This window comes from Leptodactylus fuscus, chromosome 2 (genome assembly GCF_031893055.1).
Source record: "Leptodactylus fuscus isolate aLepFus1 chromosome 2, aLepFus1.hap2, whole genome shotgun sequence".
Classification (NCBI taxonomy): domain Eukaryota; kingdom Metazoa; phylum Chordata; class Amphibia; order Anura; family Leptodactylidae; genus Leptodactylus; species Leptodactylus fuscus.
In genome coordinates, this window is record NC_134266.1 from 60,748,338 (window position 1) to 60,762,609 (window position 14,272).

The following is a 14,272-nucleotide window of genomic DNA, read 5'->3' on the forward strand; positions in this document are numbered from 1 at the left end:
TGAACATTATGGTGAATGCTCTTGTATCTTTATCCAGATGAGAATCACTATACAAAGAAGTAAAAAAAATAAAATAAAACATATATATATATATATATATATATATATATATATATATATATATATATATATATATATATATATATATCCAATGGGGCTGGTGGTGAAGTTTATATCATCTGTATCTGGACTGTCTTATGTAAAGAAGCTGTCTATTTAGCCTGAAGACTTTTATGTCTTCCACCTTACCACTTTCTGGGAGACATAGATATTGAAGGTCAGCAGGATTATATTGTGGTGAGATGACTGCATTGAGCTTGGGTTTTTTTGTGTTATAAAATAATGTGTAGACAGAAGGTGTTGTGTAGGGTTCATATACATTGTAGGAAGTAGGCTCCCCTCTCAGCGCCCCCTTCTGTTCACTATAGTGTAGAGGCAATACAGAAGCTCTCAATCTACAGGAGGTTTTACATTATGTGGCCAAAGTAGTTTATCAGTTCTCCATAAGTCTCTACCTGCTTAGGGAATATAAGTATGACATAACTACTCTATTCCCTCCGCTGGCTCAGACGTATCTACATACAACGGATTCAACTACAATCCAACAATTTGCTTCAGTTGTGCAGTCACACAGTGGACAACCCATCTAATACATTGTATGTTGTTTCCATGTTATATCATGATTATGTCATCCTTATCTACCTTGTGTTCATACAAAATGTCCGTTATAAACTATAGGATGAGCATATGAAAATATAGGCCCAATATTTTTGTATGACCATGTTAATCCTTACAGTGTTGTACTCTGAATTTGCCAGATTAGTTTAAGATAGAAGAGACGATTAGTGAATAGGCTTTTATAATATATTTCATATAAAGCTGCCTTATATGAATGTATATATATACATATAGATTGTCTTGATGTCTTTATATGTCACAATTGCTTAGTAAAATATTGAGATTTTTACTGTACAGAAATCAAAATTTGACACAAGTAAATTAGAAAAAAAACATATTAAAACATACAAAGATATTTTTAAGCTTCTTATAAAACCTCACACTGACAAACAGAAGTTTTCTTACTTCATACCGATGTTCCCAGTCAGTGACTTGGAGGCCACATGTGGCTCCCCAGCTGATGGCAGCTGCAGATACTACTGTGCACTCGTAGCATTACTAGAAGTGGCCACTAGGGGCAAAGCCATATCGCAAACCATTAACAATAGGGTAAGAAACATATTGATTGATAACATCTTAGACTGATCTTACACATTAAATAGCTGTTGGCCGAAGCTAGCCCAAACACGTGGGGCAGTTCAGACAAGTAAGCAAATGTTTGGAGTGGGTAAAGGGGGCAAAAACCACTGCTAGACACTCCTGGCATTTCTATATCTCTTGAAGGATAAAAGGGTGAAGCAGGTTGAAACCCAAAAGTCCGGTCCTTTACTCCCCCTGACATCTGTCATAGGGGAAGACTTAGGGGGCCCCACTGAATTTTGGTGGGTTCAGTCGACACCAGTAATGTCTATGGCCAGCTTTAGGCTGATTCCATTCCATAGTATGACTCAACACATCTCTGAAGAGGTCTTCTGATATCTAGTACCAAGATGTTAGCAGCCATACAGGACATTTCAACCAGCCATACCCCCACCCAGATGGAAATGTCAGACTGCTGCAAAGCTCAGCATGCTGTTATATCTCAGGCAGATATGTACGATTACAGGTGAGGTCTGAGTAGACACTGGGTCTTGCTACAAGACGCCTGGAGTGACTCTCCTGGAGCCCTAAAGACTTATAAGAGATTGCTTTGGGTCACTGCATTTGGTAACTGTCAGATATGCCTTTACACCACACTCAAAGATTTTAGCCCAGTTGAAAGGGGAAGGAATGGGGTTTCATTGGAATAAGAATTGCCGGCCATCTAATCTGTTCTGACCTAGCTGTTAAGAGGTGTTGGGAGCAGTGGTTACGTGAGGGTAAGCACACATGGTGAACAGGTTCCAGACAGAGGATTCTTTGATCTGTGGACAAGTACGACAAGCTCCCACATTTTATTTTTCCACCATCCAGAAACAGGTGCCACCTACATTACACACTCCTGTATCTTCACAGACCATTGCCAGGCACTTAGCAGAAGGTAATCTGGTGTCACGGCGTGCCCATATGCAATGGTGTCATGAACGAGAAACCTGGACTGCTACAGACTGGAACCATATCATCTTTAGTGATGTATCCAGATTCTGTTTGAGATCTGATTACAGTCACATTTGAGTTTGGAGACCTCATGGTGAGCGCTTCTAATATGGTAGATGTAGCTCCTGAAAAGAATGGGAGAAACAGAACAACACCAATATTCCAAAAAATAATTGGTGACCCTGTTGTTACTTCAAGTCAAATCCCTAGATAAAATTGCAACTCCAAAGAACACTCCAATGTGACAATTCTCACATCCAGGAGCAGAATAACATAATCTTTATTGTGCCAAGATACCCTGCAATGTTTAGGGTATGGACATGTGTAGAGGACACTGTGCCGCCATGATGTGGAGAAATAGTGAGCCAATATGTAGTTCTGAGGAAATAATTAAGCAGTGGCTATTATGTGATTCCTTACACATAGACTCATTACTGTGGCTGAGCCTTTCACAAGCTGAAATGTCACAATGTAATTGTCAATGTTACAGCGTCCACCCCTGCTTGACATGTTTGTCGCTTACATTAGTTACTTTGTAGCAAAGTTAAATGTCAAGTATATTAGTTTTGGCAATTGTATCGTACTTAGAAGTACTTTGTTACTGGCATTTCCCATTAACTGCAATAGAAAATTCTTCTTTGTCTTTAACAGACATTTATTGAGAAATATAATGCCTTCTGTTGCAATGTGAAATGTCACAGAGCTATTAGAATGCCTTCCCGAGACCGAGCCCCATATAACTGGTGTTAAAGGATTGACATTAATCGAGACTGAAATATAATGTTGTGAACAGTCAGAAAATATCAGCCATACATGCCCTCCAACACAACAGGTTCTACAAGAGCTGGACTGTATTGTACTCATGAAATGCTTCCAGTCTTCAGTCTCATCACTTACAATATTACATTATAATATTGTATTATATATTATATATACACTCCATTCTCCTGCTTTATGAGCCTGAGTAGTGCTTTATATGTGGGGGAGCTGATGTTGCAATCCCAATAGGACCCCTTAACCCCCTTTTTAATAAAAGTACCAGCCACTGTAGTGACACCTACGTGGCAGTATAATCACATAAGGCAGCAGTGGTGTAACTACCGGGGTAGCAGCGGTAACAGTTACCACAGGGCCCGGGACATTAGGGGCCCAGCGACAGATGCTGCGTTTTTTGGTTTTTTTTAATAGGGTTCTCTTTTTAATAGGCCATTACTGGCTGGGGCCGGAATCGGAAAGTGACGTTGCGGGCCTCACAAACACTATTATTATACTAGGGCTCTTTTTAGACACCCCCCCCCCCCCCAGTATAATGATTGAAGGCCCAAGAGAGGTAAGGGAACATAAAAAACAGTTACTTACCTCTACGGGCTCCAGACAAGTTTTGGGCCTACTTGTGTGACGTCCCTGACTTCGCATGACCCAGGCCGGACGTCGTTGTAGATGGCCGACACCACCGCGGAGTGCACCAGAGCCCTCGAAAGGTAAGTAACATAGTTTTTTATGTTTGTATCCTCCCCCCTCGGTCTCCGATTATTATACTCTGGGGTCTGAAAAGACCCCATAGTATCATAATTGTTCATTTGTGTCCACAGTGGGGCATAATAGTGTGTGCAGGGGCCACTATGGGGCATAATACCATGTGCAGGGGCCACTAAGGGACATAATACCATGTGCAGGGGCTACTATGGGGCATAATACCGTGTGCAGGGGCCACTATGGGGCATAATACCGTGTGCAGGGGCCACTATGGGGCATAATAGTGTGTGCAGGGGCCACTATGGGGCATAATACCGTGTGCAGGGGCCACTATGGGGCATAATAGTGTGTGCAGGGGCCACTATGGGGCATAATAGTGTGTGCAGGGGCCACTATGGGGCATAATAGTGTGCACAGGAATGCAAGGGGGAGGGGGGTTGGTTGGGGTGTGCCACACCATTCCTAGTTATGCCACTGTGTGGCAGCATTCAGCATTACTCACAGTTTGGCAGTGAGCCCAGGTGAAGTTTTTGCATTATTTCCAGTAGTTTAGTTGTAAAATGGATATATCGCCAATGGTCCCTTACCTTTTGTTACGTTTAAAGATGTTTCCAGGACTTTTCTAAAATAGGAAATGAAAGGCAAAATTTATTTTCAAAGATCGCTTTGTAAAATGTTTCACCACACTACTGCAGTTAACAATTCCAGAAAATACCTTCCCAAAGGAGGTCCCTTCTCTAAATTCCCCAAAACAATTAATATTGAACAGCAAATGACTGGCATAATAATGACTGTACGCTGAGTCCTACATGTACCCAGGGAATGTACAACTGATGAACATAATGGTCCTGACTCCTAACGACAGTGAAAGTTTCAACAGATGTCTTATGCGTTACAATAGACCATTCAGTGGTCTGATGATCAGCTAAGGGGTACTCCATGTTTCTTCTAAATGCAGGAAAGTCCACCAATTGTATAGACAAATGTATTCAACTATATAAAGGTGGGTATAGGTGGTGGGAGTCTCTGGTACTAATAAAAGGACTGACAAAAGAAAGACAAAAACACACAAAAAAAAATCAAGACATGTTCCCTCTAACCTTTAGAGTGGTTAGAATTATGTTAACTATATGGTGTGCAGAAGTATGTTGAGGGTTACTCAGTTTTTTATTTATCAATAAGAGCAGTAGAGTGAGCCTAACCAGTTGGCTCCAAACCACCAACAAGACAACCCTGTTCTAAAATAACGATCGGGGTACTTTATATTAAGACGATAGCGATTTGGGACTTGTATCCCTTTCTAAACAGTTTTGAAGAAAATGAAATAGCAGAATGATGATGTAATATTGCTGAGATGGTGGTGTGGACGTGTGGCGTGTGGGATGACGGGATGACGGCATGGCTCATGACATGGTATGGCCCATAGAGTGGTGGTGTGGCCCATGAACCCAGACCACTACTGTGAATCACCTTCTTCTCTTCCAGCGCAGTTCTGTGATGTTTATAGACTGACACATTGACTGACTTCACAATAGATTATTTTTCTAAAAATCAGACTATTGTTTCAGGTATTGAGAATTAGTCATTTAGTTTTCATAAAAGCATCAGTATATTGTATATTTATGGAAATTTCACTCCCACTGCTGTGCCAATCTTGGGTATGATGCCCCGGATAACTGTACAATGTTGTGAATTATTTTTTTTTTATTACATTTAATTTAGTTTTGGAGACAAATGTTACCAGTTCTCAAGCACTGCCATGTACCAATCAGATATATTTATCTTTCAGTGTAAAAGAAGAATAAAACATGGTTGGACCTTTTGTGAATAAACGCCTTCTGTTTCTTTTTTTGGTTGTTTTTTCTAATGTACATATTATAACAATGTTGTACTTTATAGAGGACCTTTCATCAGATCGGGCACAGGCAGTTTTATATACGGCTTTCCCGATCTGTGCCCGGTGTAAAGCGCTATCGGTCCAGGTACTGTAGGGCTTTAGTGTCAGAAGGGCGTTTCTGACAGTTAGCCAGGGACGCCCTTCTGCCCAGCAGCGCCTATCGCACTGTACTGTGTGAGCGGGGAGGAACGCCCCCTCCCTCTGCTCACAGTTTTCGTCCATAGACGAGTATTATCAGGAGGGGAGGGGGCGTTCCTCCCTGCTCACACAGTACAGTGTGATAGGCGCTGCTGGGCAGAAGGGCGTCCCTGGCTAAGTGTCAGAAACGCCCTTCTGACTGTAAAGCCCTACGGTACCGGGACCGATAGCGCTTTACACCGGGCACAGATCGGGAAAGCCGATAGTGCGCTGAATTCAGTGCACTGTCAGCTTTCCAGCAGTATATGGAACTGCCTGTGCCCAATCTGATGAAAGGTCCTCTTTAAAGAGGACCTTTCACCCCCTGGGGCACATGCGGTGTAATACAATTTAGAATAGGTGATTACTTGTATGCAGCAACTAGCAGTGAAGACAGATGGATCAATGATCAGATCACGCTGCATTTGAATTCTCGGCCATGCGCAGTTCCGCTACGTTCAGAGCCTGAGCGCCATTTTGTTGTAGCTCGGTTTAGAACTCAGCATACTACTCAGTATGCAGTTCTATAGCAAGCTACACCAAAATGGCGCTCGGGCATGCGCAGTACCGCTCTGAACGGAGCGGAACTGCGCATGGCCGATTAATTCAAATGCAGCAGCGCGATCAGTCCAGAAGAACATACAGGGAGGAGGAGGAAGGCCGACGCCAAGCAATGGAGGGGCATGAATAAAGGTATGATGTGGGGGGAGGGGGGCGGTGCTCGCAGTTCCTGGAGAACACCCAGGGGGCTCAGTGGGCTTATTTACATAAAGTAATGAAACAGGATTACAACAGAAAGGCATAGAGAATTGAAAAAATGAAGGTAGTGGTAGAATAGCCTTTTTAAAGGCTATCCAGGAATGTCTTTATCTCAAAACCGCTGACACCAATGATAGAATTCCTTTAAAATACAGTCCCTGACAAAAGTTCTGTCGCCTACACATCTTGTGGAATCAAAAGCTTATAACCTGACTTTAAATTCATCTATTGGTTTTAGAAATGACTCATATGAAAGATGAAACCCTCCCAAATGTTTTTGTTTGTTAAGAAAATAAATTGACTTCACTGGTGAAATATTGATCAGTTAATGAACCCAGAAAGGTCAGATTTTGGCAAGACAAAAGTTTTGTCACACACATAAAGTAATGTGAAAATCAAACCAATAATTCAGTTCAAATACAAAGATATGTTTCCTAACATTGGTGAATGAAGTTGTAGTGCTATTAGAGGCATATTTAATATTTTGTGTGACTTCCATGTTGAAGGACGACATCCATGCGTTTTGACAATGATTCATACAATTTATTGATGAAGTCATCAGGAATATCGAAGAATGCAGTCTTACAGCCTCCCAGAGTTCATCAAGATTCTTTGGTTTTGTCTGCCAAGCGTCCTCTTTCATTCTACTCCAACATGCCCAATGATGTTCATGTCTGGTGTCTCGGCTATCCAGTCCTGGAGCACCTTCATCTTCATGTAGAGATGGATGTATGAGATGGAGCACCAGCCTGCAGCAAAATTTGATCCCTTTTATGATTGGGAATGTATAAGGAAGCTAATACTTCTTGATATTTTAGGATATTGATATTGCCTTCCACCTTGCAAATGTGTTGCATACCCCCATACTGAATGTAACTCAAGACCATGATCTTACACCCAGAAAACAGTTAAGTTTGGTGGTGGAATCTTGGATCCATACGGGCTCCAGTAGGTCTCCTGCAGTATTTGTGGCAGCTGTGGTGTAATTCAACTGAAGATTCATCTGAGAAATCCACCTTCTGCCACTTTTCCACCATCCATCCGTTTAGCAGGCTGTGAGCCTTTAATTGCCTTTTGTTTAGTGATGGCTTCTGGCCACTGATTCCACCATGGAGGCCATTTTGAGACAGAATCCTACAGACTGTTCTAGTTGACACAGGGACTTGAGGTGACCAGGCCTGTTGGAGCTCTGCTGCAGTGGAAGAGGGGCTGGCTTTTGATTTTCTAACCAACAAACGTTCCTCCTGAGCCGTTGTCTTGTGGGGTCTGCCGGCCCTGGGCTTGTCAAAAACATCTCCAGTCTGGTCAAATCTTTTTTAAATTCTTTGTACTTGACGCTGAGACAGTGGTGTAACTACCGCCGTAACAGCAGAGGCAGCTGCCACACGCTGCTATCATTATACTCGGGGGTCTTTTTGGACCCATAAGTATAATGATGGCCTGGGAGAGGCCTGCGTCCCGGGTCATGTGAGGTCTGACGTCATTGAAGATGGACTACTTTGGAGGCTGACATCGTAGGAGCCGGGAGATAGGTGAGTAACAGAGGGTTTTTTATGTTTTTCACCCCCTGGGTCTCCGATTATTATACTCTGGGGTCTGAAAAGACCCGCAGAGTATAATATTTTTTTTATGGGTGTCCACAGTGGGGCATAATACTGTGTGCAGGGGCCACTATGGGGTACAATACTGTGTGCAGGGGCCACTATGGGGGATAATACTGTGTGGAGGGGCCACATTGGGGGATAATACTGTGTGCAGGGGCCACTAAGGGACATAATACTGTGTGCAGGGGCCACTATGGGGTATAATACTGTGTGTGCAGGGGCCACTATGGGGCATAATACTGTGTACAGGGGCCACTAAGGGACATAATACTGTGTGCAGGGGCCACTATGGGGTATAATACTGTGTGCAGTGACCACTATGGGGTATAATACTGTGTGCAGGGACCACTATAGAGCATAATAGAGTGCGCAGGAATGCGTACGAGGGGTCAGTCGAGGTCTTCGGTGTCGGTCGAGGGGGACCCCATGTCAAAGGTTCGCCACGGGGCCCCGCCATTCCTAGTTACACCACTGCGCTGAGACACATTAAAGGTACCAGCCACAGTGGATCTGGTCTTCAGCCTCTTGATAATCAAGGCTTTAGTTGCAGGGTTGATTTTTGGCATGTTCTCAGAGGTGAAGTTGCAGTTCAAGTGACGGTCTGGGGTGCTGGAGTTCTTTTTATCTTAATAAAAAACACATTTCGGAGGGTTTCACCTTTCATATGAGTCATTTCTTAAACCAATAGATGAATTTAAAGTCAGGTTATAAGCTTATACCCTCCCTCCCCCCGGACAGAATACCGAACATAATAAAAAGCGGTGAGCAATGAAAGCACACGGACCCCACAGACTATAATGGGGTCTGTGTGTTTTCCGTGCGGTTTTTGCTCAATTCATGAAGATAGAAAAGTACTTGAAGAACTACTTTTCTCTCCATATGATTCATGCGGGCACCTCGCGGAAAACACACAGACCCCATTATAGTCTATGGGTCTGTGTGCTTTCATTGCTCACCACTTTTTATTGCATTCAGTATTCCCTTCGGGGGGTCCCCAAGTGGACTCCCCGAATGGAATACCAAACGCAGACGTGAACCGGGACTTATGGTATTGTGTAGTTGGTTTGTGGGTCTCTGTATATAACTATAAGTGCATGCAGATAAACTCCAGTACAGCAGTCAGATAAACATATCCAATAAACAAAAAATAATAGGTGAAAATGAAGTGGCTTTTTAAGTACTTCACATTTTTATGTGCATTGATATATAAAAAGTTCAGCTCTCTGACATGTGATAATTTGTCATTAACCTCATGGTCTGCTCTATGAGATTAATTATATTTAGCACTTACTGTGGTTATTACAGCTATAAAATCAGTTGAAGAGCAGTTTTGCTCTCTCGCAATACATGAATGTAAACACAGGTGAATCCCTCGGTGGGCCCATAAGTCAGGTGGGCCCCAGCTCACTCTGGCATGGAACAGTATACTTACTGTACTTCATACAGATACTCCACACACAGTATCACAACTAGGTTCAGAATATTTTTATATATTTTACACACACTAGGTGAATGAGATGACAGCTAGGTGCAGAGTCAGGCCAACCTGGGCCCCATCTTCTCAATCTCACTGCAGAGGCCCCAGTTACCCATCCTCTTGCAGTGTCTTGCTTCTGCCTGAGGTTTGATGTTATATGGGCACATTTTCCTGGCTCACAGAGCTAAAAGGGTCCTAGTTCAAAGCAAGAGCCAGACAGCAGCTACTAACAGAACTCCAGGATAGAAACAACCAGAAGCAAGCGCTAGGCCGCAAGCTATTACTACTGTTAATGGAAAAAAATATAGGTTGGTGACATTTTAGGAATTTGTGAAAAAGTGTCTAGTGATATTTGCATTTGGCCCCCAAACTGAATTTTACTGGTGGCCCCCAGGCATCCCAGTCCAACACTAATGACCTCTATTGAGCACTATTTGTTTCGGGTCCAACCGTGTGCAGACTATCCTTTTGTCTCAGTTTGGGAACCACCAGTCCCCTCTTTCCAGTGTCTTCTTATGTCTCGAAAAATACTGTAGATGATTGGCCTATATGAACATGCTTTTTGCCAAGGAGCAAGGGGAAATTACTCTTGGCCCCACATATTGGCCAGCTCTGTCCTGTGGAGACCCCTGGATCCAGTGGGTGACAGAAGGATACTGTCCGTGGTGAGCTCCATGCTGGAGAATAACTCCCATCCCATGCATGAGACCGTAATAGCAGTCCACTTGGGGACACCCCGAAGGGAATACTGAATGCAATAAAAAGTGGTGAGCAATGAAAGCACACAGACCCATAGACTATAATGGGGTCTGTGTGTTTTCCGCGAGGTGCCCGACTGACTGCTCTACCCCGTGTGTGAGAAGGAGCGCTATCAGAGGTCCTTCCTTCCAACTGCGGTCAGGCTGTATAATCTACATCAGACGAAGTGAAGATCACTCCGCACAGAGAACTAAATGATCCTTAAGTCTCCTTTTTCTTTCTCTAGCTGCTATGACTCCTAGTATTTTTTCTCCTATCTGCTATTCTGATCTTATGTGAGTCTCCTCCTGTAATATATTACTGTGTATTATCCTGTATCGGTATTACTATGCTGCTGTAACACACTGATATTTCCCCATGGTGGGACTATTAAAGGATTAGTTTATATTCCTATAACTTAATGATATACTAACACTGCTATGTAAAATATGAGAATCTGATAAACATAAAATATATCTGATACCAGGCCAGACTTTATGCAGAAAATTTAATTCTACAAATTATCTCAGGAGGGACAATGCTGTTTAGTATAGGTTCAATGTTTTATGGAGCTTGAGTTTTGTACCTTTCCCTTAAAAGCGTAAGGGTGTAATGAAAAGTATCAAAAACTTCATCATAAAAAATGAATACATACTCTAAATTTACAAGTGAAACATGTTAACAAAATGTATTTCGGATGTGCATCCAGTCTCTAGTTGGCTCTGTGCCCTGTATAGTGGCCAGGTGGTGGCAATGCAGCTCATATTGACTCCTGGAAGAAGCTGAAGTGGGAGGGGCAGCAGTAGTGGATACCGGGGTGCCCTGCATTACACACCCAAGCCCATACACTGTACACAAGTGAGAAGCAGGGCAGCTCTCAATAGAGAAGCAAGGCAAAGAATAAAGTAATGGAGGATTTCACAGAAAGGAGTTAAAATTGTTACTGACACAAATGCGGCCAGACACTCAAAAGTTGTTTGAAAGTTGCCTGACTATATAAAAGCCATGATTCTGCCAATTACATAAAATAAAAGAAATTTGTTCTCGGAAGATGTTTCCATTTTATTTATGAAAAGCATTTCTATATAAAAATAGATCTAAAATCACTCTAAGTGCAGTATTTCTATTGTCCACTAGATGTCAGCACAGTCTGTGTTTACACCTGAGCAAGAACAAAATGGTTACAGCACTGCAGTTACATTCTAACAATAATCTTCATTTACCTCCAACGTATTCTGTGGCGCAGTACAACTGGGGAAGCAACAAGCAAGTAAAAAGAGAAGCTACTAAAACAGATGAACAGTGCCTGGTCATGAGCATTTACAGTCTATATATGAAAGGAGACATAATAGGGTTATGGTGCTGATTTAGAGCAGGGATCACCCCCTTTTAGAGAGAATATATATAAACCTGTATAAGCCAGCTAATATTTCAGCCACCATAGATGTGAGCTGCACCGTGATTTAACAAGGGTAGCTATATGGGAATAGACTCAAGTAAAGATTGTAATAGCCTTAGAATAGGCATACGTGACATAGGCAACCGGAAAAGAGAATTCAAGTCACATTGAAAGCTGGAATATTAAATATAAGTGTGATGGTTTGGGCATAAATTCTACAAATTCACGTCCTACAGATGGACGTGAGATGAAGTGAGGACAAAAGTATGAGTGGGAAAAATGAATATTTATTTTCACCAAATATTGATGCTTTGAATGACAAGGAAAGAGCGGCTGCCAGTAGGGTCAGCTCCAGAGAGCGATCAAGAAGGTGATTGTTGGGTCATTAAGGCGGGTAAGTCACAGATAAGTCAGCACATAGGCCATGCACAATTACAACTCCTATCAGCATCTTATTATGATGGGATGAGAACAATGTACCAGAAGCAATTACATGAACAGTCCTGAATAGAGGAGTGACTGTCACCATGAAATATTCAGTTCACGTAGATAAAACAGTCTCAGGGGTGTTTTCTTTTTTTTAGATTGATGGAAATGATTCAGTAATGGTAAATCCTTCCCTGAAATAATAGATAAAGCTTCATGGTCCACCTACATCTTCTGCTGAACCCCCGATAGCTATGCCTCTACTTACCTATGGAGTCCACCTCTGTCAGTGCCATAGAAGTTGTGTTCATGTTCCATTCACAAAGGGGACTTTCTTGTACTTAGGAGCGGGGTCCCATTGATTTGAACCCCAGTGGTCATATATACATCATGTAGCTTGTGGTTAACCCTTTAACATTCTGCTATAAACGTACTTGAGGTCATCATGGAACCTTAACCTAAAATATATTCCGCAGGCATAACAGAATATATTCTACAGAGGAATACAACACCAAACACTGCAATGCAGCTCTGTCCTTAAATGTTTTATATACCAATTATTATTTTATATACCAATTATCTCTGCTAAGTCTCCATCCACATAATATGTCCTTGTGCTTTATATGAACTTTTCCAGCCATATATATTACTCAGTGAATAAAGAGGAACAGTTCTAGTCCAAATGTTTGTCAGTGCAGAAGATATTCCTTCCACCCACTAGAGGAGCAAAACTGAATAAAGTATATACAAAGATTACTCAAGTTCATTAATCTGAATACAAAACCCAGCATATGTTAAACAGTAAGAATACACTCATCAGCCACTTTATTAGGTACACCATGCTAGTAACGGGTTAGACCCCCCTTTTGCCTTCAGAACTGCCTCAATTCTTCGCGGCATAGATTCAACAAGGTGCTGGAAGCATTCCTCAGAGATTTTGGTCCATATTGACATGATGGCATCACACAGTTGCCGCAGATTTGTCGGCTGCACATCCATGATGCGAATCTCCCGTTCCACCACATCCCAAAGATGCTCTATTGGATTGAGATCTGGTGACTGTGGAGGCCATTGGAGTACAGTGAACTCATTGTCATGTTCAAGAAACCAGTCTGAGATGATTCCAGCTTTATGACATGGCGCATTATCCTGCTGAAAGTAGCCATCAGATGTTGGGTACATTGTGGTCATAAAGGGATGGACATGGTCAGCAACAATACTCAGGTAGGCTTTGGCGTTGCAACGATGCTCAATTGGTACCAAGGGGCCCAAAGAGTGCCAAGAAAATATTCCCCACACCATGACACCACCACCACCAGCCTGAACCGTTGATACAAGGCAGGATGGATCCATGCTTTCATGTTGTTGACGCCAAATTCTGACCCTACCATCCGAATGTCGCAGCAGAAATCGAGACTCATCAGACCAGGCAACGTTTTTTCAATCTTCAATTGTCCAATTTCGATGAGCTTGTGCAAATTGTAGCCTCAGTTTCCTGTTCTTAGCTGAAAGGAGTGGCACCCGGTGTGGTCTTCTGCTGCTGTAGCCCATCTGCCTCAAAGTTCGACGTACTGTGCGTTCAGAGATGCTCTTCTGGCTACCTTGGTTGTAACGGGTGGCTATTTGAGTCACTGTTGCCTTTCTATCAGCTCGAACCAGTCTGGCCATTCTCCTCTGACCTCTGGCATCAACAACGCATTTCCGCCCACAGAACTGCCGCTCACTGGATGTTTTTTCTTTTTCGGACCATTCTCTGTAAACCCTAGAGATGGTTGTGTGTGAAAATCCCAGTAGATCAGCAGTTTCTGAAATACTCAGACCAGCCCTTCTGGCACCAACAACCATGCCACGTTCAAAGGCACTCACATCACCTTTCTTCCCCATACTGATGCTCGGTTTGAACTGCAGGAGATTGTCTTGACCATGTCTACATGCCTAAATGCACTGAGTTGCCGCCATGTGATTGGCTGATTACAAATTAAGTGTTAACGAGCAGTTGGACAGGTGTACCTAATAAAGTGGCCGGTGAGTGTATATACCCATATAATTGTGCGTGTCAGGAATCTCCATTTAGTTGCTGTTGTTTTAAGGTTACCATGCCATCCTTGAAGCTTCTTTTGTGCTTT